The following is a 21,965-nucleotide window of genomic DNA, read 5'->3' on the forward strand; positions in this document are numbered from 1 at the left end:
TTTGATGGCGGTTTGCAGTGATTATAAAATGAAAGATTTGTATCAGAAAGTCATGATCGACTTTTCTACACCCATAGAATATGAGCAACTTACTTCAAATGCTAATTGATTTTATTTTTAATAGAATTGATAGTTATTTTGTTAAAAAGGAGTTTGCCTAAATATTAATATGCAGTGATTTGTATTGCTGTATAAATTGCATCTCCCAATATTTAATTTCTAATTGGTGGTGTTTAAAGCCCTAATTTGATTATAGATTAGGGTTACGCACGCCTCCATATTTGATTATTTCTAGCCTATACAAACTTCAGTTTTTATATGGCATGTATTTTTATACATACGTCTTTTTAAATGTGTAACCCTAAAATATTTATAGTCTACTGTAGCAATATAGAACTTGTTCAACCAAACCAGTAACTGAGAATTCATCATAGCAAAATATGCAATGACGATTCGTAGTGACGGCAATGTGGTCAAGTAGAAACTGTGGACTATTGTTCAGATGTAGCTGTTTTGGGCTTCCGTTTGTTAGATGGGCTAATAGATATGCTAAAGGATAATAGAGGTGCGCAATTTGGGTTTTTTAATGCCTGGTTTCGGGTATGTAATCGGGTTTGGTTTTTTTTGGGAATGACTAGGTATTGGAAATATTTCGGTTTTGGGCATTGTCACTAAAAACCATACTCTATGTATCAGGTTTGTTTCGGGTATTATAGTACAGGGTATATGAATACCCTATCTCTATCTTTGAGTATTGAACAAACCCTATTTTTAGGTTTTTTTCCAGGAATTTTTTGTGAAGGATTGGACATGCTATAGGGTATCATTTTTAGAGGTATTTTCAGCTATTTTTGGGTATTTATCTGGTATTTTAAAAACCTGGTTTATGGTATCTGAAAAACTGATTCTAGCTATGGAATCAGTTTCGGTTTAGGGTATTTCTGTGTACAGATCGGGTCGCGTTTGGGTATGGGTTTTGATACCGAATTCCATTCTCTATCAATACTCCACTCGTAAGGACGGATATGAGTTACGGTGTTAAATAGTCGGGTAAAAAGACCGGTTCCAGGTTTTTTTAATGTATGCTTCCGGGTTTGTGTTTTACGTTGGTTTTTAATACCCGAACTTGTTCATGACTTTACTTGTGGAGTAGAGAGAGTGTATGCATTTTGGTACTAAAACTTGAACCTGAATTGTACCTGATTTGTATCCGGTAATATTTGAAAACCCAAACCGGTTTCATACCCGGAACCAGGTATATCAAATACCTGATAAGTATTTTAAATATGGTTGAAATTACCTCTACAAATTGCTATCTCTTAAAAATTTTAAATCTATATTCGAAAAATTTTAAATCTATATTCATATCCGGAACCATGTCCGTGTATTCTTTTCCACCTCTTAATTGTCACATGTTTCCCCTTTTATATACCTAAACAATCTTAATCTTCTTAACCTTATCTTATTCGTGTCAACAACGAATCTTAAACTTTTCCACAAAACTTCATTTCTTATGCGGTTCATCTGTGTTTATTCACACGTTCACCTTAGCATCCTTATATTACTACCTCTAGCTTTCACACTCGTGTCTTGTTGATTGCGCAACAATCATTTGTGTGATATAATCGGTTGAATTCCCACTACCGCTGCTTGAACAAAGTGTGTTACATCAGTATCTAAATCCACGTCACTCAAAACAAACGTTCTTAAATACTCGAACTCATTTGTCTGAGCTCTGAGGTACTACCAAACGTTATATGTCGAAACAACTAACAATATTCTTATAAAACAGAAGTCGCTGGGTGTGTATGTGGAGATATGTATAATTCCCTTTTGAATTCAGTCCTATTAGTACAAGGGTTCAGAAACAGCTTAGTAAGATTATTTAGTGAAGGCAGATCCCATTTTAATTTGTATAGAGTGGTGGTTTGCTGTTCAGGTATCAATTTATATAGAGGTTGACCATTTCTATTTTGGTACGTAGGTTTGAGCTATAACTCCAAGTAGCACCAACAATATCAAAATATTTTATTTTCATTTTCTTATGATTAAAATATTATATGATCTGTATATCTATTATATAAAAAACATGAAAGAATTTAAAAAAATACAAAACTTGTTGCTTTAGATTCAATTATGAGATTTTAGGGGCAACATAGTCTTTTAAGTTACCGCGTGTAAAAATGGCACAACTTTTAGTTCGTCCACTCATCTCACTTTGGTCTGTCCACTTATCTCACTTTTTGTTAACTTAAATCCTTAACTCAAAAACAACTACCTCATGACCTTTTAATGGTTATAACATTTACATTGTGGGAACGAGTTTTGAGCCAGAACGAGTTGATTTAAATAATTTATTTGAAATTATTGATTTATTTGTATCGGGACCTAAGAAAACCTTAAATTAAGATTCCTCTCGTCAAGAAACCCAAAATTCATATATTATATTGGTCCTGTAACTCATTTTTAGCACATGATATGCCCGTTTTACTTTTTGGTCGCGTTTTGAAAACCCATCTTGTTCTGTTTTAACATTGGCTTATGACATTCATACTCTTTCCAAATCCTTGTAACACTTCCCAGGACTTCAAATCATGCTCTGGTCTTCCTGAGATATCATTTCATGCCCGTACAAATCTTCAATTTAGCAACTTTAACGATCAATTACCTTAAATACACAAAGCACATATGAAATATCAAAGTTATAACAAAATACTCAAGCTGAAGTTTTCTAGAAAGTGTAGGAAGCCACCACAAATTGACATGTGGCATAGAACAAATAACACACCTATGAGCATTTTGGTCTATTAAATTTTAACTAACTATGATAATTTTTAGTGATAACTGATTTCCTATTTTTATGGATCTATATTTAATGAATTCTTCCATATTGTAAATCTAAAAAACTACACCAATTTTCCTATTAATTTAATTTTATAATCAAGATTATCGTTATACCACTCCTTGATATATTATTTTCATTTTTAGTTTTAGTAATTATTTTCAATTTATCAATCCAACATTTGCCACCATCTCCACCACAATTCACGAGCCTTCATCCCTCCTCTTTCATTCAATCCAACATTCCTCCACTTCTTCGGAAACCCCGCCTCCGTGCCTCCATGGAACGATCAACATCAGTCGAGTTTGGCCGGATTTATGTCGGTGCTGAACATGTTGACGGAGCTGGTATGGTATACGATGAAGCGAGATATGTCACGAGTTGTTAGTAATTTGAAGTTACTTGTGTTTCCGAATATGTATCGTGAGGATCCAGTGAAACGTTGTTAGATCGGGATCTTTGAGGCTGTTATTGTTTGTTGTGTTTATGGGACTTGAATAACTGATAGAAATGGTGACATATTATTTTAAAGTTTACGAAGGTGGTTTTCAGATATGCATATAGTTCTATGACATCGTCGCCGCCACCGGTTACATCCATAAGTTGAATACAACAAAAGTTGTATACTATAGTATTTTGATTATTAAGTGACGTTATAGTGTTTTATGTTATAAAGTTTTAATCAATTCAATAATGTTATGGTGGTGGTGTTCATAAACGATGTGTTATTGTTCTTCGATTGTGTTATTTTTTGTTTGATGATGTATGTTTTATTGTGCTTCATCTTCATACATGGCGTGTTATTGTTTTAGTGTGTTTTAGTTTCTCATATTCAACCAATTGTGTTTTGGTGCATGATGTTGTTCATGGAAGTTGTTGGTGTTGTGGATTTTGGTTATTTGTAAACGTGTAAATGTGTTTTTGTTTAAAAATATTGGTTACTTGTAACTGGTTTGAATCAAGTACAAATTGTTTTTGTGCATTAATGTTGGTTATGATGTTCAAGTCAGTGTGTTTTAGTTCTTGCTGTAGTGTTTTAAATATGGATAAAAATTTGGTGTTCTTTTTAAATTTTAATTTGAAACACACTGTTAGTGATGTTCTTGGTGTTGTGTTTAAACTTTGGATTAAAAAATGATAATAATAGATAAATAATGCTTCCATATATAATATAACACACCACACGATTATGTCCCTGGAGTGGTATAAAACAAGTATAAATATAAAACACAGTGAGTTTGGATGAACGATCGAGAAAAATGATGAAATTTTGAACGAACCTACATTAAAAATAGAATAATAGTGTGGTTTCGGGTAATTAAGCTGGTGTGTTTATGTTAATGAAAGTGTGTTTTTGTTCTTGGTGTTCTTGGTATTATGTTTTAAATTTGGATTAAAATTTGATGTTGTTTTAATTTTGATTATTATTTTATTTAAAACACATTGTAATATATTTTGTGAGTTGTGATGTTCTTGATATTATTTTTTAAATTCGGATTAAAAAATGATAATTACATTGTGTTTCCATATAAAGCAGGAGCTTCCTAGTTTAAGTTGACATTCTAAATGTTACCAAAACTTATATGAAAAAAGCGCCCTTTAACACACCAATCTAAGCCTTAAAAATAAAACACTCCTCTAATTACTCAATCTTTCTATCCTAGCCATTGATAACCAAGATCCAACCATCCAGATTTCTTCCTACACTTTTTAGAAACACTCATCTTTTTACGATATCCCATATATATATATATTCAAAATACCCAAAGAAATTATTGACTAAGGTGAATGAAATCTAGTTTTACAAATAAACAAATTAAATACAAACAAACTGCTATTTACAAACTGAACATAAATTGATAACTTATTTTTGTTTTTTTTTGTTTTTTTCTTTTTTTTTCTTTTTCTTTTTTTTTGATAAACGATACAATGAAACAAATATATTCAAGTTTGACATTACATATTTACAACTCTACCAAGACATACATACACTGTGTACAATGCTTTACAACTATATACAACTCGATAACGAACTGAATTTCATCACACATGGTTAAACTAAAATAAAAGCCAAAGTCAAAATGGTGTGTAATGTGGGTTTAGCAAATTAAAAATGAATAAGGTCCAAATGGGCTCCTAGGGGAATAATGTCGAGTAATGAATTTTCTTTAAGGGAAAAATGATGTACGTGGTTTTCTAAAGTCCTAATCTCCATATATGTGGTTGTATTAAGATCTCGATAAGCACATGACAAGCAATATTTAATTCTGTGAAACATACCGGTTACCCTTAATAAATGATAAGACATGATTTATATTTATTATAAAATATGTGTATTAAGTATAAGGCTGTCTCACAATATGTCTGGAAATATAGGTTGCCGATATGAAACATGTATACCAGTTCCCTTGACTCGTTATCCCCGCCTAAACGACCCCATTTTCAACTTCTCTTTTTGAAATCTATTGTGAGGAAAACTAGCGAGAAGCTGAAAAACCAACCAAGACCAGAAACCTATAACTTTGCATTAATGACACAATTAACAACTTTGGTTTCCTAACACTTTTCGAGTTACTATCGAGCTAAAAATTTCAATTTCCCCCCATCCCTGCACTTGAGGTTGACATTGTCCTCAATGTTAAAAATATGAAACATTTAAAGAACATTTGGAGGACGAGGTTGAAATTGATTGTTTAACAATTTTAAAACTCGGGGCTATAATTTGATATACAATTATACTTCTGTAACATCGTGAAAATATCGGATCAAAAATAAAAAATTCCAAAAGTCCAAGGATCAAAAGTGAAAAAAATTCTGGTTTCCTTTCTGGTCGCGATACGCGACGTCACAGAAGGCAAACCCAAGAAATGGGCCTTGAGCGATACGCGATAGCTCAAACTCCAACGTCATCGTGTTACACGATGACTTGGTCTGACAAGCCGGACACGTGTCCCGCCACGTGTCCACACGTGGCACAACGTTCGCCACGTGGCACCACGTCTGCCACGTGGCTAAGCTATGTATGACTCACCAGACCTACGTCGCGATATGCAACGGGTCAATCAAGGGACCATCGCGTATCGCGATGGGTCCCCTGAAATGCCTATATATAGCAAGCTCGACCATCTCATTCTTCACACCAAAATTTCACACATTACTCTCTCTCTCTAAACATCTCTTTTAGCCTCGTAAAGCGTGCCCTCGACCACCTCGATTTTCGTACCTGATTCCTCGTATTTCGTGCCACTAAACCATCAATACCTAAGTACCGACGACGTCATCTCAAAGTTTGAGCCATCACAAGACGACCCGACGATCCTCTCGAAGTACGTGCCATGAAGATTGGAGTGACTCGATAAACGTGTCAAAAAAGGGTAGATTAAAGAAGTTCAAGAAAACAAAGCGGCGTCGAAAGTGCTGCTCGATTGTGTGCTTAGGTAGGCATAATGCCCAAATAAAATAATAATAAATTAATAAAGGCTTAAAACCCTAAGTTGAGGATATACTCGATACCTCGATAAATAACAAAAGAAAACATAAACAAAGAATATAAAAGAAAAGAAATGTGAATATGATGTTATTCTTTGTTTTAAAGTTATTTAAGTTTAATAACACTATTCTTAAATAATAAGTAAAAAAAGTATACGTTTCTTAAAGAAGAAGAAACGTAGTGTTTTAAGAAAAATAAAACAAGTAAAACTAAAGGTTTATCTTGTAAAAGAAAAGTAAAGTAAATAAGTTAAAAGAAAGAGTTTTAACTTATAAAAGAAAAGAAAGAAAATATACTTTTAAACTAAAGGTTTAAGATAAAGAAAAGATGTTTTGAACAAAAGTTTCATAAAGAAAATATAATCGAGGTAAAGATTATAAAAAGAGACTAAAGGTCTTAAGCCGGATTTAAGATCCGACTAACAAAATGTTACACTCGTACTATAGGTGCGAGATAGCAAACAAAGGGAAAGACCCGAACCGGTCAGTGCATTGAAGTTGATCCTTTGAAAAGGTGAATACGCCCAACTTTATAAACTTGTTTAATCGAGTCAAATAAAGGAAATGAATTGCATGAGATTTCGTATCTCTAAAACATTATAAACAAAAGTAATCGCTAGCCCTCATGATATCGTGTACGTTTGTTTGGATCCTTACATATGTGGTAAAAAGTCGGTGGACACACCGCACCGCACCACACCTGGTCATGACTCCGCCACGATGGGTCGGGCGTAAGTTACGTCTGAGTGAGATTGACCATGTGTATACGTATGGTACCTAAGTAATGTCAAACGCTGCGGTGTTTGCTGGGGTGTCTTGTGTGTGACTTAAGTTTATAATTGTGTTTTGTTTTAAAGCTTGATTATTCCTATGCCACGATGGGCTGGACCTAAGTTATGTATCGAGGGGTAATCAAGTAAAAGAAAATATTTTATGCGTTAGCTTATTCACCAGCATGTGTTGCTGACGTATTTTCTATAAATTTTGCAGGTAATCAAGAATAGGAGCTTGGAACGCTCAAAGTGCTTAGATATCCGATGGCTCGGATTCTTTTGTTAAACATTAAACATGAAATGGTGGTTTTATAAGAACAAGTAATATTTTGTAAACAATAAACGGGTATTTTATAATCCCGTCTTTTATAATATAATATTTTAATCCACGTAAATATAACCTCTGATTTAATCACGTAACTCTGATGTATTTACAAATGTGGTACCAACATTCGTGTCGCACGCCTAGGCCGTGGTTTGGGGTGTGATAAATTCTAACACTTAAAACAAAAATAACAAAATAGATTATGAAACCGAAAACACCTGATATGAATAATAATGCAATGCGAAAATGTGGCTCGTAACTCTCGTAAAAAATCGTCTCAACCAAGTACCGACCGAACAACAAAATCTGCAAAGTCTCGAGACGTGTAGAAGCAAGCTTCTCACAGAGTAAGACATAGGTCTTTTAGGAGTAATGTAAAACTGATTTTTCTATTAATATTATCAAAACAATTACCGAGCCGAATTAATTAATTTCATAATAAATTTTGTTAAACTAATTAAAAATGTTAAAAGACCTAACTCACATTCGTAGGAATCACGATTGCATTAGCGTATGCAACAAGCCCTTAAAACCCCCGGTAGCCCAGGTGGACGAGTGAGGTCTCGTGAGTATTATAGTGAACTACACCCACAAAGTTCCAAATACAACAAAATATACACGTACCTGGATTAAACACAACAAAAAGAACACGAAAGCACTCTGGGTAGACTAATGGAAACCTCATAGTCAATAACTTTACCGAACATATCAAAATCCCAAGTTTTCCAGTGCAGTATCCCCACACTTAGCTTTGCTATGATGGTACATTTGAAATATGATTAGTACAATACATACTAAAACAAAATGCAAACTAAAAATACACAAAATGTATAATTACCACCCTTTTGAAACTTTTATGGCATTCAAGTGGGTGTCTGGCCCTCTCCCGTGCAACCTTCTCATTATAAGCAAGCTTTTCTTCAGTCGATTGCTGCAAGTCTTCCGATAGATCAGGATCTGACCCGAACATCCTCAATCTCCACTCTTGATCATTTTGGTTGGGTGGATATCTCACCTTATTCTTCCTTGGTCAGCTACCTTTCTGTGCCACCTTCTCACTCTGTTGTTTCTCAAATCCCTTCTTCTAAACTGACCTACCAATCACAAAACATTCCAGTTTTGTGTGATCCATGTCCAAGGATACACACTTGTCAGCAAGAGGGTTAGTAGCATTTGCAAACAATGATAACTGTTTGTCACGGTCTCCACACTTGATTCCCAAAACCCCCTTAGCACAATCAATTACTGCATGTGCTGTGGCAATGAATGGCGTACCCAATATGACTTGTGGTTGTGTATTATTCACACGTTTAGCATAGTCAAGTACAAGAAAGTCAACTACGTAGAAAAAGTCCTCCACCTGAACCATTACATTACTCACCATGCCATAAGGGAGTGTATGAGTTTGATCCGCCAACACCACGGTGGTGCCTTTCTATTGGGCCAAATTCATACTGATCATATAAACTACCGGGCATGATACTAACACGTGCTTCAAGATCTAGAAGTGCCCGATCAGTTTTTAATTCCCTGATATACATTTATTTATACATCTCTAATCCCTTGTAAAGTTATGTTTATTTAATGTTTTGAGTTCGGCTTAGTTCGTGTTTCGTTTATCTTTTATTAATTTAGGTCTTGAGTCAAGTTTATTTATGTTTATCATGTTTTTAATCTTTTGGTATCTTGCATGTTAAGCTTTAATTCTTTCTGTCATTTCATTTGAAGTTTAAGTTCGTTTTTGCTCATCATTGGTTACATGATTGGTACACTTAGAGTTTTGATTTGTTTTCATGTAGATGGTGGCTTGAGAGTCAAGGAAAAGAAGGCCTAAAAGGTTCCTATTCGTTACTTGGAGTTCAAGGAAGAGATTTGATATGATTTAATAATAAATAAAAAGTAAAAAAAATGAACTCCCTCCTGATGTGTGCCGCGCCGCGCGACCGGGGAGGCCAAGCCCGTCGCGCGGCGCCTAGGGCTTCTGGGCAGTTATCTTTTGCAAATTAAAGGCCGAGCTTGTTATATATATATATGGTTATTAACCTAGACGAATGGAGAGGGGTTGGCAGCCGATTTTCCAAGGGTTTGAAGGTTTTTTGGAGGCTAGGAAGAGAGAAGATCATAGAGCTTTCATACAAGTGTTCAAGGGTCAATTACGATGGGTTATCTCGTTCTTTTTCACTGTTCTTGTTCATTATGTTTCATGATTTGTCTCTTTGTTCCTTGTTTTAGTCATTTGTCTTTAATTATGACTATGCTAGGCTAGACTTCATGTCTACCTAGGTTTAATGAACATGTTTGATGCTTAATTCTTGCTTTGGATAATGATTTGATTATGGTTTTGTTGATTTAATAGTAAAGACTTGATTTTGCTTTCATGATGCATATGAATGTTTGTTATCTTGATTGATTGTTAACTGTTGCTTCACATAGATCTTAAATCTTTTGATTGTGTTCTTTAGAATTAGGGTTTATGTTTAATCATTACTCGGTGTTTTGATTATTGTGATTGAATAGACCTATTAGATCATAGAAGCTTGTTGATAGTTGGTTAGGGTTTTAAATGCTCTGCTAAATTCCAATAGATGTAAGGTGAGGAGTTGTTCATGTATCTTGGTCAATTGCATTCTAGGTTAGATTGGTGACAGTATTCTTGCTTGGTTATTATGTTGATCCTTGTTCATGATGTCATGATAAGTTTATCAAGTTATCTAGAGTTTAGTGTTTCGTGAGTTGCTTGCTTTAGATACTATTAATCAACCCTATTTGATAACTGTGAGAAAATCAATATAACTGATTGCTTAATAATCTAATATTCATTCTTTAGGATTTTACTTGATGCGATTGAGGGTCCTCTAGGGTTTGTTAGATGAATATATGTAGAAAATCAGTTTCATATCATGCTATTTGTCCATTGTTTGTTGATTGTTGATACATGGGATTCTTACCTAGGTAGATTCCTTCTCTTATTGGTTTCGATCTTGTGATTTATTTATTGTTTCTAGTTTACTTGTTTATTTATTTTTTAATTAACATTAATAATAAATAGTCGTGTCGTAAGTTGAGTTTAATTAGTTAATTAACGTAATTTATAGAGTCTTGTGGGTTCCCTATTCCGGACTTACTTGCCGGTGTTTTGTGTAGTTGAGTCTAAAGGCTAGTTTTTATTACTTGTTTAATTTAGTTAATATTTAATTGACTGTTTTCACCACATCATTTCCCAATTGAATTGATAAAAGTGGCACTCCCGGGTCTTGGAGCTTATTTGAGGTGGTGTTATTCTCCACCTTATCAACTCTTATGTGGCCAATTTACCCATTAAACATTTATCACATGAACAATTTTCACAAAAAGATGTTTCATTTGATTTTAATTCTGAATTATTTTGAAAAATTGTTTCATTTTGACCAACACAAATACTCATCACTAACATCTTCCACCACTCCCTCAACAACTTGTGGTGGTGAATCAACTTCAACACTAGAAATTTCAAAATTAGGTAAAAGACTTACCGCATTGATGTGCACATTGTTTCTGTCACACCCCCATCTCGGGCCTAGGCGTGTGACTATCAGTTGGTACCGTTTTTGTAAATTAATCAGAGTTACGAATTTAAAGCGGAAAATATATTTGTTTGAATTATATTATTATTTACATTAACAAAACACGGGATATAAAAGTTCCAGGTTAATGTATACAAAAGATTACTTGTCTTTGTACAAACCACCATTTAAACATAACATTTAACAAAAATTATCTGAGTCATCAGATCGCCTAGATGTCAACTTCGATTCTTCAAGCGGCTAATCTTCATTACCTGAAAAACAGTTTGAAAATACATCAGCAACACATGCTGGTGAATAAGCTGACGCCTAAAAATATTTTATTTACTTAAATACCCCTCAAGACATAAATTATGTTTTGGCCCATCGTGGCTTAGGAATAATCAAGTTAAAACTTAAAACACAATTACAAACTTAAGCTCTATTCGAAACCGCTCAGCAAACTCCGCAGCGTTCAAGATTACTTAGCCGCCATCAATATACACATGATTACCCTCTCTCGGACGTAACTTAGGCCCGACCCATCGTGATGGAGGAATATAACCAGGTGTGGCGCGGTGTGCGCACCGTCTAACCACATATGTAAGGATCCAAACAAACGTACACGACAGCCTGAGGCCAGCGATTATTTTTGGTTATAATGTTTTAGAGATACGTAATCTCATGTAATTCATTTATTTGACTCGATAATACAATTTATAAAAGTTGGACGTATTCACCTTTAAAGGATCAGCTTCACTTCACTGATCGGTCTTTCTTGAGCTATCTCATACATATAGTACGAATATAACCTTTTGTTATTACCAGATCTTTAATCTGGCTTAAGACCTTTAGTCTCTTTTGTATAATCTTTACCTCAATTATATTTTCTTTATGAACCTTTAGTTCAAAATTCATTTCTTTTTTAACTAGTTTAAACTATTAGTTTTACTTGTTTATTTTTCTTAAACACTACGTTTCTTCTTCAAGAAGAAACGTATAATTTATTTCTTAACTTATTATTTAAGAAGCTCAAATAATGATCATATCAATAACAAAGATATATTTTACATCACATATTTCTTATTTATACTTTTCTTTGTTATACTTTCTTTTTGTTTATTTTCGAGATATCGAGTATACCCTCGACTAGGGTTTAAGCCTTTTAATAGTATATTAATATTTTATTCGGGCATTATCCCTACCTTGTTTTTCTTATATTATTCTAGACTCTCGGGCAGCACCTCAACGCTTGCACACTTCGAGAATCTTGATCAACACTTTCTTTCACGCAAAACGAGGTTCACCGGTCTTCAAAACTCATCGGCACGTATTTCGAGGAGGGACGTTGGGTCTTCTCGGGATGGCACGCACTTCAATGCAACATCATCGGTTTATGGCACATGATTCGAGTAAATATCGGTTTTGGGCACGGATTACTAGGTATTACCGTGGCAGGCTTATTGAGGTAGAGAGAGAAAGATATAAAAACTGAGTTGTGGGTTGAAGGAATGGGTTGATGGTACATATTTATAGCCTGACTCGGGAAGCCATCGCGATACGCGATGGTCCAGGAGAAAAGCCGTCGCGTATCGTGACTAGCCTTGATGAGTCACCACGTAGCTTTGCCACGTGGGGACACGTGGCGGGGCACGTGTCTTGTTGTCAGACCACGTCATCGCGATACGCGATGACGTTGGTCTTAGGGGATCGCGTATCGCGATCGGACTGAATAACAGATTCTTATTTTTAGTCCTTAGACTTAGAAAACTTGGCATTTTTTATCCGAAAATTTCACGATGTTATAGTTTCTCTTCTTAGAGCTTGAACAAAAGTGTTGTGGGTTTAATTCAAATCGAATGAGAGTGACCTTAAATTGCATTTATTATCTTATATAGTTGCTTTGACATTAGCTCTTCACATGTTAAAACTTAAAACTAAGTTCATGAGTAATCTTTTATGCATATTTTGTAACTAATGTGTACTACCTAATTGTTTATATTGTTCATTGTTATGATTTTAGTAAAATTCTTAACAATGGTCAACAAAAATTTAGTACGTGCTAAATGTTTTTGTGTAGCGGTTAATTCTCAGTTAATTAACCGAACCACATTAACCGCTAATAACCGATTAACCGAAACTGAATTAACCGAAACCGAACGGTTATTGTTTTTAATAACCGAAGTGTTCAGTTACGGCTTCGGTAATTGCCATTAATCGAACCAAACCGTGCACAACACACCCCTACTTAGTTTAGCCATAATAGCCTACTCGTTTAGTAACATTTTGAGAAGGAAAAACACTATGTTCTTAACAAACCAAACATAGATCGGATCTTTCCATGATTCTAAAATCAAGATGATGGTCGTTTTTACATCATGGTCACAGTCAAAAGACTAATGGTACCTCTTGATCTTAAGAAATCTAGAAACAACAATTTTTCAACTTGATTGAACCTCTCTTTGTATAGCTATATATCTATAATGAGATAAAGAACTTAGTATGATTTCAGATAAAACTCTGTAATATCAAGAACATACTATGATTTCGTGAGCAAATATGAACCTGAAGTAAACAAGCAAAGAAACACACATGCAATGTTTATCTCATCAACAGCCAAGGGTTGCCGCCTCTTGGACCCTAATAGGTACTAACCGGAGGCACTACCCCGGGACCCCTGTTTGAAAGGAGCTTCGCCCCTAACATAGTAGCAAACCATAATAAGTGTGCACTCCGCCCATCCCTAACTTGCTTAATGTTTATTATGATTGCATTAGTCGACCAATTAATCCAATTACACTAAAATATCTAACTGTTGTTGCTAGATCTTAATAAATCATATTATGTTTATAGTATTACTACTATATTAACAAGATGTAATTTCATTGACCTCATTTCTATCTTCAGAGTTCCAATTTCTTTTACCATACCTTAAGAAACAAGTAATCAAACATTAAAGTAATGTGATAGTTGCCTCTACTTACATTAATATATTTAGTTTTAGACTTAACTTGCTCTAGTTTGCCTTAATGATTACTGATTAGTAAGCCACTAATTAAATGGCATATTTAGGACACAAAGTTCTAATATTGTAATATAGAAACCGGAAAACAATGTAAGTTGTTTCATATATTACATTGTACAGTCAGAAGAAGAAGATGACAACGGTGGTCGGTAAAGAAGACAACACTAATCTCCTCATTTTCATTACCATATTACATATCAACAATCAACAGTGGTAAATTGTCGATCGAGAGGTATCGATGAGACTCCAAACAAACTTGATGTGTCGAGAAAAGCCCATCGCTTCATAAACAAATGCCAACAACCAGGGATGATGAATCGACAAACCCTAATTTCTAAATTTCTTTGAAGCGTCTCTTGGGGTGGGACCTTCAAGCGACTATTTAATCCTTAACAAGATAAAGTTTTTTTAGGCCTCCGGACCATCAAACTAACTAACTAAAGCAAGCCGTGGTCCTTCAAAACAACAATCATACTTCACAACTTAACAATTTAATGCGCGTGTTGACGAATGTGATAACGAAATCGCAATTCAACATTCATAACCATTAAACTGATCATCAAAGAAAGTATCATGGCACCTTAATGACATATATTTTGAGTAGGGCTTTTTAGAAAGAGTGTTTTGCAGATAAAAGAAGTGGACATGGGCCTCACTCATATATCCCCACACAATTACACCCACCCAACAACAAACCTGCTTCCCACCAACCAAATATTGCATTCATAATTCCAACTCCCCTTTTATTCTCACACCCCACTTGATGATACCACCTTAAATTTGGTACCAACAACATTTGAATTTCATTAAATTTGGTCACAAGTATTGTATTACCCCAAACATAAAAATACAAACAAAACATAAACAAATCAACTTAACATACATATAATAAATTAAATTTTCAAACACATGTCATGACGGTTAAACGTTTACAACAAAGGTAACGAAGAAGCGACTAGCGTCGATGCAGGCAGACTATTATCTGTTCTCGGGCTGCTCCCCGCACTGCTACTTGAAAAACAACCAAAACCGGTCTTTTGCAACACGCCCGTAGGAGACAGTGCCATATGCTGGCGACTGTCCCAACCATCCGTCATCAGATTTAAAGCCGACGGACCGTTGTTTGTACTATGATTCAAAACCTCACCTAACGGCCCACCCGATGAGTTTTCCCACGACACCGGGATCAGTTTCCTGGTTTAGACATTTCATCAAACACGTGGTGGGCAGTGGCGTTTTCCGACTCCTAAGCTCATTCTTAGAGGCGATAAATTGTGTCTTTCGTTAACCAGGGATGAGTTCGATGATATGAAGTGGGGTTTGTCTGAATTCGGCCAATCGTCCATGAATTGGTGAAGAGAATTTGGGGTTTTTTGACCTAAATTGTCGGTTTTGTGTAATGGGTTGAGTAAGGAGTCTGAGCATACGAATCCGAACTCTGAAGGTACTGAAATTGCTTCTTGTTTTAGACCAATTGATGATGGTGATAACATGGAATGGACTGTTGAATCTTGTATTTTGTCAGACGTCATATTTTCATTTTTTATAAAACTTCTGCACAAGAGTTCATAGATTTCACAATTAGATTAGTAAAAAAGGAGTAAAAGAATAATAATTTATAATGGTCAATTTAACTTTATAAATGAAATTTTCTTTTTGAACGACAAATAAAATTTGGTTATTGAGGTAACCTAATGTCAAAATGTGACTTCATACGCTCCGATGGTAGACAACACTAGTTAACTTAAGCCAAATGTCTATCATCTCCTGTTTCAAAAAAAATATGTTGGATTTAAACTTAAAATTATGCCCTTGCGGTCTCCGGCCTAAATGTTAAATTCCCCTTTAATACAAGTTCAAATTAAAGACCGTCAAATCCAAATGTATTATTACGTAGGATCGTTTGTATTGGTGTAACACAGGCACGTGACGGTTTTTAAGTGGTTTTTAATATTGTTGGAGCGTACGTATATACCGTTAAATTTACTCGTATTATATGAGAAGACATTTTTGGAAAAATATTAGTAGATTAAACTTTATATTTTATATTTTTTATATAATAGATATTTTTGGTTATTTTCCTTTAAAAAAACCCAAAAACAAATATTAGCAAAATTAAAATATGATAAATTTTACCTATTATTCTGGTGTGGAGTTTGCTGGTTTAACCGGCTAATAACAGTGGAGGCGGCTGTGGTCACCGGAGTAGATACCACGGCGGCGGCGGCGGTGGTGGTGGTGTTAATGGTTCGTCCGTTGTTGACGGAATGGCCAGTGTGGCCTTCCACAGGCTTTCTTGAACGATGTCTACCTCTGTTCATATGCCGTTCACAATACTTCTGGTCTGCCACGGTGTCCCGTGAGCACCGCCACTTCTTCCCGTCGGTTCTCCGGCACCGACCCGGCTCCGGATCCGAATTGTTTGAAAAACCCATGTGGAAACCACCCCATCCATCTGAATTCAAACACAAACATATTATTAAAATTTAATTTACTTCTTTAAAATTTATTTAAAAAAAACAATTACAGGCGGCGTGCCGGAGATTGGTTCCCGGAAAAGAGCAAAACGCCGCCGTTTCAAGGGCTTTTCTTATCGGAATAAGTAGATTAGATGGAATCGGTGCGTTGACGGTAATGTATTTGTAGATCAACGCTTGGTGTTCTAGTTCCATCCATTGTGTTGGCGTAAACGGCCCTCGCAACCCGTAACCTGAAAACAATCAGATAAAAAATAAGTTTTCGCTATTTTATAATATAGTTGTCGTTCTAAAAAAAAAAAAGTTAAGAGTTGATTTAGGATACTTTTCATTAATAAACAACCAAACGATTTACAATGCAGGTAAACGGGCAATCAGGCTGCAACCTCTTTTTGTATTATAAGTTTATAACCAAAAATAGTATACAAAAATAGAGGGAAAAAACAAAAGAACATACCCGAAATGTTTCGGGTGTAACAATGTAATGCTGGAGACCACGGGGTGTTTGGTGTGGAAAAGCTAAGCATGTTTTGTGAATCAGAAAGACCAGTGTTGTTGTTGTTGTTGTTGTTGGATCTTAACAACATTGTTTTTAACAAATCATCAGGGTGTGCAGAGGTGGAAAGAGACAACTGTTGATGTTTGAGTTTGAAATCAAAGGCAGAGTTATTATTGTTGTTATTATTATTATGGTTGTCTGAAGAGAGCAGAGGCAGAGCATCTAAACCACCGGCAAAATCCATAGAAGGGGTTGGAGTCTTTTTTTATGTAAGAAATGAGATAGTCATCAGAAAAAGATGGAGGAGCATTGGAGTTATTTGAGCAAGCATATGATATTATGATGATATGGGAAGTGTATGTGAACAAAGCAGGAACATTTTAATGGTGTTGTTTGTGCGTGCGTGTTTTTGTTAAGGATTTTTCTTTTTTTTTTTGTTTTTTTTGTTTTTTGTTGCATATGGAAGGATCACATTTATGGAAGGAGGTGAGAGAAAGACAAGTTATAAAAAAATCATGAAAATTTCGACCATTAAGATTTATTTATTTTTCAAAAATCTAATTTTTTTATTTTTGTATGTTAGGCCGTATTTTCCACTACTGTCATTTATTTATTCAGGTTAATTAAATCGAAACTGATAAGCTTGTTAATGTAAAATATATATTTTTTATTTTGTAGGAATAAATTTTTACACACTACAAGATTAAAATCATAACTATCTATTTCACATCCTAGTCACCTTAAAAATCAAACCTTGTCACCTTAAAATATAAGTAATTTTACATTAAGTTTGTAAGTTTAGTTAAATAGTGTTAAAACATATTGTACAATATTCTAGATCATATAATAATTATCTTTTGTTTAAGGTTTAAAAATTATTTACTGCTTCTTTGTCTCATAACAACGATGAAATTAATAAAGTGAAGGGATCACCTTATATTCTATAAAAGGGAAAGGGAAAGCTTAAGCAATTATTAATTAATTGTTTAACTTACATTGTTGGTCGTTAGGATAAGTGAGTTTTATATTTAGCTCTTTGGCAAGAATAAGTTATGCAATTTGTCATGTGATTATAATAGGTTTAAACTCGAACCTAACTGAATCGAGCAAGCCAATTTTATTTTTAGTCGGGCGTGCCTCGAGTTTAAGATTTAAACTCGATTTTAGTTTTGTGCCGACCGGAATAAGCACAGTATGAAGTATGAGACAAGCTTGACCTAGCCTTGGCTGGGCTAAGCTCAACTAACCTCGTTTACAACTTTTAGGGTTGTTTCCTGTCGCTGCACGCAGGCACCCCACTAGCTTGTTAAAAGCAAGTTTGAAATCAACAACTTTTTTTTTATATTCTAAGACTATATTAAATGTTGTTTTTATAGCTTATGTGGATGAGCGAGGGATGAGGTGTCGTTAATGTGAAATAAGAGTAGGATACACGATTTTGTTCACGAACGGCTTAGTGATAATATGAGGAGATAGACGGTTTTTGAAGCGATTGCATATTAGTGAGGAAAACCCAAACAAGGGTATAGCAAGGGTGGCATGGATATGTGTTCAATACGCAATCAATTGAGAAGCTATAATAATTGTTTTCTTAATTAGGTGACTGTTGAAGCGATTGTTTTATCGATTCATTGATCCAGCTGATTTCTAATATCGTAAACACATTTTAAAGTTTTATCGATTTGTAAGGTTAACAAGACATGAATTTGTAATAAACAAAAAATATGTTGGTTCAACTTGTTGAAGTCATAACCAACCAATTCAAATGATGACGGTTTAAGGGTACATTATTGTACCCAGTCATGTAGGCGCTTTATGATCATACCAGTCTGGTTATAAAAAAACGATTGTAACAAAAAAATATTTCGCTATAATTGGTTTCATAATTAATCATAAGAACAATAAAACTCTTTATTTAGCTAAACCGTCACACTTTTGGTATTAAACTACCAAAAATCACCTGCACTTTATTAAGTTTCTTATATTTTTCAATTTTAATGTTTTATCTCATCATCCCATATAGAAACATTTGATGATATGCAAATAGTTAGAAATATTTGCTGCTTAATAAAATAATTTATAGAATTGATATAATTTAATAATTTTGATGAACAACCTAAAAAGGCGTATCTAGAATTAAGGTTAGGTTATTACTTTCCAAGATTCATATTATATTATTAATTTTGTATGATATAACCTTGACAAAATTTATTATTGTTTCTGTTAAAAGATATTTTTATAGTTAGATCTATATGTAGCAAAGAAAATGCGATGTATGATAAATCTTTATTAAAAAAAATGAATGCAACATTTTGAATTTAACAGAAAAGAAAAAGAAAAGGTATTGATATTTACTATAAAAATATGGTCATTAATTTACCTCATCATTTAAAACGCATGCATGTTAGTTAATTGAGATGTGACACATCAGAAGAACCATTATTGCTCTAGAACTTTCCCATTCACCACTTCATCTTTATCATGTTCTACAGTTATAGTCCTTCTTCTCTTCAAACCTCCTAATACAACCATATTAGTCTTGATGTAGATATTTTCAACTTCTCAACTTCTTTTTTTTTTTTTTTGTGTATTATACATTTTAATTTTAGACCAATGCTACCGTCCACCAATAATCGTTAAGAGTTTTTTTTTTTTTTTTTTAATACCATTAGTGATTTACGAGATTCCATTTTATCTTGAGTAAAAAATTTTAAGATTCTTAATTTTGATTAGGATATTCAAAAGCTTCAAAACCCTAAAACAAATATGTGATATATATCAAAACTTACAAAACCTATTTTTTTTTCATGTTGATCGGTAATCTAGAAGTATATACGTATTAGCATTAGGGCTAAAAACGAACAAAACATTTGCCGAATTGTTTGTAAAGTGTTCGACGGGAACTTTGTTTATGTCCGTTCTTTAATAAATTAACCAAAATGAACAAGACTTCCATTCTATTAGCTAAATGAACGTTCGATAAGATGTTCATTAACATCCGTTTACGTTCGAATTGTTTGTTTGTTTATGTTTATTCATTAAAGTTTTTTTTAATGATTTTTTCAATCTTATCACATAGATCTAAGCAAGTTATCAACTACAAAAACAAAATTATATATGTGTATTATGTGATTAATGTATATGTAAATTAACATATGACGAACTTGGTAAACAAAAACGCCATCACGAACTTGGTAAGCAAGTAAATTAACATATGTTAGAATAAAAACACCATCACGGACTTGGTAAACAAAACAAACCTTGATCATTATCGGTTAGAAAAATTAAATAAAAATAGTCTATGTTTATTTGTTTGTGTTTGTTTGTTTTGTGAACCGTTCACGAACACGTACATTTTCTTAATAAATGAACATGAACAAGAAATTCCATCCGATTAGGTATTCCTGAACCGTTTGATTGTCCAATAAAAGCTTAATAATCAAACATGAACAAGGATTTATGTACTTTGGTTCGATTCGTTTACAACCCTAATTAACGTTGATACTAGCAATTGCAGCAATATGAGTTTGGGAGGGGTATTAGTACTCTTGATTCCATACATAGCTGTAGAAAATCATCTATCATACTAAACTAGAGGTGTTCATCGAATAACGGGTTATTCGATTTGAATGATTAGTGATTCAAATTTTTAAGGCATTGTCTACTACCTGATCCGATCCGAATTAGAGATGTTCTTATCCAATCCGAATCCATCTGAATAAATTCTATCGAATTCGGATAAAATCTAGATAACAAAATTTCCTAATTTTTTATTCCTTGACATCCAAAAGGTTAGAATGGTATACGAACAAAAGTCTAATGAAATTAATCACTAAAATTATTATTATATTTATATATAAAAAAAGAATTTTTTTTGCCGCAAGTGTTTGATTGGGTGACTTGGCGGCACCTTAGTAGTCGACACTTTGTTTTTTTGTTGTTTTAGTTCCAGTACCGTAACGAATGTGATAGAAACCGACTGAATTCACGTAGATTCACCTTATTTTGTTTTAGTTCGGGTACCTTAACGAACGTAACAAAAACCAATTAAATGCCAATTTTTTTTGTTTAGTTCTGATACCGACCGAATCTACGTATACTCACCGCCTCAATAGCCGGGATTGACAACGTTCAGGTTTTACCGATGTCCGAGTTTTACTCTCGATACCATAACGCACGTAACCGAGATCAACTGAATTCGTGTCAGCTTACCGCCTCAATATCCGGGGACCGACAACTCTTGGGCTTTACTACTAACTACCACCCGATATTACCGAAATGTCCGGCACAACGCCCCAGGTTTAACATTAGTTAATATATAAAAGATATTGTGATATGGAGTAAGTGTAAACGCAATCAAAAAAGAAAAAAAAAACATCAATATATCATTATACTCTAGTACATGAGTATCAAATTAATAACCAAGCACAAATGGAATATACTCAAAATCTCTAACAACACGCCGAGTTTGAAACACAAATGGAGCAGCGACGACGGATGTCGGACAACAATCGACGGAACAATGATAGTGGCTAATCTTGGGTATGTTAGAGAGTATAACAACGAAGTGTTATGTCATTTTTGCATTTGGAGTCAAAGATGAAAGTTAGGGTTATTGTAAATGTTAATGGGCTGGGCTATATAAAACTATTAGAAACACATTAATTATTCGGATTAAATGGATATCCAAATAATCTGAACTATCCAAGAATTTTAAAATCCATATTCGAATCTGTCCGGAATCAAAATTTGTTATTCGAATATTCGGATTGGTTTATTCGGGTTTTGATTTCGGTTTAGATTTTTTTGAATTTATGTTTTACAAAACACCCCTATACACATAAGTAACTTAACCATATTGTTATATATTTATTGGGTAATTACCCATATAGTATCAAGTATACATGTCAATTTGTTAAAAATTACTTTCAAATACATTTCTTAACATTTTTTCTAATTTATTATCCAATAAAACTATAATTATTAAAATTTA

The 21,965-nt window shown here is 34.0% G+C and overlaps 1 long non-coding RNA gene, 1 other non-coding gene and 1 pseudogene across 3 annotated transcripts in view; 2 read left to right on the forward strand and 1 right to left on the reverse strand.

The window, feature by feature from the left end:
* The window catches only part of LOC143636166 (uncharacterized), a 108,732-nt gene that overhangs the window by 53,444 nt on the left and 33,323 nt on the right, over nucleotides 1-21,965 (forward strand). The gene's annotated exons all lie outside the window — the stretch shown is intronic.
* LOC143636214 (small nucleolar RNA snoR8a) lies at nucleotides 9-89 on the forward strand. Its single transcript, XR_013154199.1, has one exon. It is a non-coding gene; the product is annotated as a small nucleolar RNA snoR8a (small nucleolar RNA).
* On the reverse strand, nucleotides 14,672-17,085 carry LOC143636165 (growth-regulating factor 1-like; annotated as a pseudogene). Its single transcript, XR_013154193.1, has 4 exons — nucleotides 16,931-17,085; nucleotides 16,524-16,706; nucleotides 16,133-16,451; nucleotides 14,672-15,550 (listed from the first exon to the last, which is right to left on the reverse strand). The product of XR_013154193.1 is annotated as a growth-regulating factor 1-like (transcript).

Source organism: Bidens hawaiensis, unplaced genomic scaffold (assembly GCF_021521415.1).
Source record: "Bidens hawaiensis isolate Kalapana, Puna unplaced genomic scaffold, B.hawaiensis_p1.1 tig00007801_1, whole genome shotgun sequence".
Taxonomy (NCBI): domain Eukaryota; kingdom Viridiplantae; phylum Streptophyta; class Magnoliopsida; order Asterales; family Asteraceae; genus Bidens; species Bidens hawaiensis.